We start from the raw sequence: 5,034 nt of genomic DNA on the forward strand, positions 1-5,034 counted from the left end.
ATTAGCCAATGTCCAATGCACAAAGAATCTTCGCTAATGATGTCTGAGAACATTAATTAATGAGTAATGGTATAAGAATTTAGAGGACAGTTCAATATTGTGTCCATTTAGCAACATAATAGTTGCAAGGTTACCCTTGGGACTGATAATCATGGGTTCTTGGCAAGATTTACAGTACCAGATGTGTGTTTCCTCCTGTAGATTTGACTTTAAATGCAGTAAGAAAGTAATCCATTGACTCTAAAACCTTCATGTCTTATTGCACCAATGGCCATAACTTGCCAGGTTGATCATTATCATAGCTCATAGGGTTGACTCCTGGATAAGACTGTTGTGACTTTTCTTCCCCAGAAGCCTGCAAAACACCATCTCATACTTTGAAAGTTAGCTATCAGGGAAGAATCTTCTCATTGATAATCAACTTGAGTTCTTCATGTCCCATGACTGAACTATGTGATATGTTTCTAATAGGGTCTTACTAACAAGTTATGATGGGTGATGAAGAACAATGGTAATATTTTATACTGTATAAGGGGGTCTTTAAGACATTCCTATAAAAGAACTTTAGGGGAGGCATCTCAAACCTGACACCAAGATTTTTTTTGATAACCTATGGTTACTAGGAGGAACATTATCTTCAATGTACAGTGTAGGGTAACTGAACTCATATATGTGGGCACATGTATCTGTATGTTTATATGTATGTGTGTTGGTGTGTATGTGCATGTGTGTGTATGTATGAGTGAATAAGTATGTGTGTGTGTGTGTGTGTGTGTGTGTGTGTGTGTGTGTGTAGGTTACAGAAGCAAAATTTCTTGGATGGCACTGAATGCAAAATCATATGACATGTTAAGAGTTCAATATTTGTGTTAATTTATGTTGTTGTTGCTATAAATAATTGCCATATACCTGTGGCACAATAATAAAACTTATTATCATATGAAGTAAATCCAAACCAGGTGCCAGGAGACCCAGTGTCTGGTGAGTTATTTATCTTCCTGCAATGTCTTCACATTGTGGAAAGCTAAAGGAAGCAATTACTCCCATGAATCTTGTTATAAGGATACTAATCCTTGTATGAAGGTTTTTTATTCTAAATGTTGCATCTCTCTTAAACCCTCATATTAGAACCTAAGCCACAAGATATTCTTCTGAAAAGGTAGGACATCGAGATAGGGTGATATCATGAGAGCTTTGTCCTCACAATTTCACAAAGAGTTGCCTTATTCTTTTTAACCATGTAAAGATATAGAAAGAAGATTGGTATCTAGTAAGAGATTAGTCTTCACTAGAGATTTAACCTCACTATAAGAAAATAATATTTGGCTGTTTTAAAATATCCATGTTTATATTATTGTTCTAAATCAGCTTAAATAGAATAAAATGGAGCTCTATCAGTGTTTTCATAGAAAGCATTTAGAGAGTACATGAAAATCAGTGCAAACATATGATAAAAACAAAGTTTTATCAAAATAAAGCTGCTTGTAGACATATTTCATAGAGAATAGTGGATTAGGGACCAGTAAGCAAAAAATCACAATACTAGCATTTGGACAAGAAAATATAACCCCTAAATATGACCATGCCTTAATCTTCAGAAACTGTGAATATGTCTACTTGCACAGTAAAGTGACTTTGAAGATATGATTAGTGTTATGTGCCTTTGGATAGGGACATTATCCTGGATTAGCCATGTGGGGCCAGTCTAATAATATGAATGCTGAGTTTAAAAGCAAAAGATCTTTTATAGCTGTGATCCAAAAAGAGAATGAGATAACAGAAGAAGGTTCAAAGAGAACATTCAGTGCTGCTAGCTATGAAGATGAAGGAAGTAGGCCAAAAGTCAAGGAATGTAGGAGGCCTATAAATGCTGGAAAATACAAGAAAGTGGGTTTCCTTCCCTAGCATACAGAAAAGAATTAAGCTTTATCCCAGGACCACATTGGATTTCAGATCCCTTGAAGTGAGATAATGTGTGGTTTAAACTGATACATTTGTGAATATTTTTTTCCGCAGCAACAAAACAACAAAGTAAAAACAAGTACAGGAGAATCAGAAAACTAGGATAAGACTGGCCAAAGTATGTGAGAATTGCCTTTTCCCAAAATCTATCTACAAAATATGGCAAAATTTAGTTTCCTATAATTTGCTTGTGCTTTTAAATATACATATAGAAAAAGAGATCTCACAATCAAACTCATGGAATGGAAAGAGCAGTGAGAGTGCACACAAAAAAATTGCTTCAGAAAAATAAATTAGAAAATTCTGACAGGAAAACATACAACTGCAGCCAAAGACAAGCAGCAACTCCAAGGGAGAGGAAGAAATGGTTTTTGTAGCATTCAGAAATGTTAATACTTGAAAAATAAAGTTTTGTGAAAACATTATGAGGCATGCACTGAAAATGAAAGGAAAACAAAATATTGGAAGAAACCATCACCAGTCAGGCTGATGTTGGGCTTAGTACACAAGATTTTATGTAAGTTGTCTTATGTTGAAAAGCTAAAGGAAGCCATGGACTAAGAGATAAAGGAAACATGGGTAATGATCTATGGAAAAATCAGAATGACTCAACAAATTGAGAACATCAATAATGTAATATATTAGAAATAAATTTAATCAGGATAGAAAAAGATTGAAAAACATGATCTATATGAAAAGTTTAAGAAGACAAAAACATTGAAAGATTGTGTTCAATAATTGGAGAATATAATTAAAATGTCCATAATGTGCACAACAATGTAAAAGCTTAATGCAATCTCAACCAACATTGAAATGCTTTTCAGAAAAGTCAGAAAGAATCCACAAAATTGAGCCAAAGCATTCTTGACCAAAAAGAATTAAGCTATCTAAATCTAAAATATAATGTGATATAAGCACCATGGCACTTAAAAAAATGACACAAAAATCAATGGACTAGAACACAGAACAAATGACTACATCAAAATATCTGTGTTTAATTGAAATTAACATATATGGACACACACAACAAAGACAAACTTTTCAGTAAATAGTGTTGACTGTATCTGTATGTAGAAGAATGAAGTAAGACCCTTATGCTATACCAGGTACAGAAATAAATGGAGAATATATTAAAAATTAAACATAAGATCTGAAATGATAAAACTATTAGAAGCAGCAGCCAGCTAAGGCTGTTCTTAGGGACACCAGATTCACCTCTGTGAGCAAATTCTGGAGCCAGCCTGTGACCTAAAGTTGCAGCACCCTGAAACTGTACAGCCTCAGTGCCATCTATAAAAATGAGCCCAAAGTGCTACTGCTTAAAGCCATGTATGACATGTCTTCCTCTAGCTTCTTCCAGAGGTCGAGTGTTCAGGAATTCATGACCTTTACAAATTAATTGATTGTGAAAATCTCAGAAAAAGGCAGCAGACTTTTTGTTAAAGAAGAAAACTATCTTCACCATTACTCCATCTGGAGTGATGGTCTTGCAAGTATGGCCACTGCTGACAATGAATAGCCTTCCAGAGTTGCTTTTACCTTGCTGGAGAAGGTAATAGAAGAATTCTCCAAGCAAGTTGTTAGAATTGACGTGCCAATAGGATCCCCTGCTACATACAATCCAATACATACCCTGGATGATCACCTTAGTAGTTATCAGAACCCCAGGGAAGCTAATACCACAAGTAAAGCACAGGCTGAGATAAAATCATTCTTTATAACACATTGGAGTCCTTGTTAGAGTGAGGTGATTGGCATGGTAACTTTGTATCTAAAATTGGAAGTACTGGGAATACAGTCAAGAGCTTTCCTTAAAACTGCCGAGAAATAGAACTCATGTTATGGAATCATGTGGCAAAGCCCACAGAGACAGGTGCTAGATTGTCATATCACATCAGAACTGCAGCACCCACAGAGGAAGCAATGCCGTAGAAGGGAATCTGGAGTCAGGCTGACTGGAGGTTTTTATTTTCAAGTTCTCAAAAGGAATTGAGGGATGGCTTACGGGTGGAAGCATTTAAGTTCCTATGTTGGGTTGTGAATTTGGGAAGGAACTTGAGCTACTTAGAGAAGTAATGTTGTGAAAATGAAACCATAAACTCCAAGTGGCTCCTATAGGTGCAAAAGAGCATATTGTCAGCTAATATTGGAAGACTCTGTGGGAGGGAAATCATGTGTCTGAGCCTTGATATGACTTAGGGCTTCATTTGTGCATTAACACCATTAACTCTCCAATATATGGGTTAGGAGGACAGATCTCAAGCTATAAGGCTAAGGTACGCAGAGCTTGAACACTCCAGAATTCCACTCCCTTGCACTTCAGGGCTTGTATGGAGCTCACTATGGTGGCTAGTCAAGCCCATTAAAGACAGTGGTCACTGGGTCTCACAGATGTTAAACCAGTTTAGCTTTCCTGTCTGCCAGGATTGACATCTGTCAAAGACAGGACCCATCCTAAGTACCCTCATCCAGTACCACAAAGATGACTTGTAGGAGTTGTTATGGAATATTATTTTAACTGAGCAAAGATGTGTGTTACATTTGTTCGTGCTCTGGAATATTACTTTAACTGTGTAAAGGTATATTAATTACATTTGTTTATGCTGCTTTTGTTTAATGATGTAAGGATGTGTATTTAATTATATAAAGATGTGTTGCATTTGATTCTCCTTGCCTGCCTAAGGCACCTGATTGGTCCAATAAAGAGCTAAACGGCCAGTAGCTGGGCAGAGAAAGGATAGGCAGGGCTGTCAGGGAGAGAGAATACATAGGAGGAGAAATCTATGCTGAGGAGAGGAGAAGAGAAGGAGATGGGGATGCCATCTACCCACCCAGCCATGCAGCCATCCAGCTAGCCAGCCACAAAGGAAGTAGGAATGTGAGACATACAGAAAAAAGGAAAGAAAGGTAAAAAGCCCCAAGGCAAAACACAGATAAAGAGAAACAGGATAATTTAAGTTAGAAAAGCTGGTTAGAAACAGGCCTAAGTTGAGGCCAGGCATTTGTAACGAAGAATAAGAAATCTCTATGTCTTTATTTGGGAGCTGGTGGTCTGCCCCTCCCCACCAATGA

The 5,034-nt window shown here is 36.9% G+C and overlaps 1 pseudogene; it reads left to right on the plus strand.

The window, feature by feature from the left end:
* The first annotated feature begins 491 nt into the window (after positions 1 to 491).
* LOC128117008 (synaptobrevin homolog YKT6-like) lies at positions 492 to 3,955 on the plus strand (annotated as a pseudogene).
* The last annotated feature ends 1,079 nt before the right edge of the window (positions 3,956 to 5,034 follow it).

Source organism: Peromyscus californicus, unplaced genomic scaffold (genome assembly GCF_007827085.1).
Source record: "Peromyscus californicus insignis strain IS unplaced genomic scaffold, ASM782708v3 Scaffold_10__1_contigs__length_136768540, whole genome shotgun sequence".
NCBI classification, from domain to species: Eukaryota; Metazoa; Chordata; class Mammalia; order Rodentia; family Cricetidae; genus Peromyscus; species Peromyscus californicus.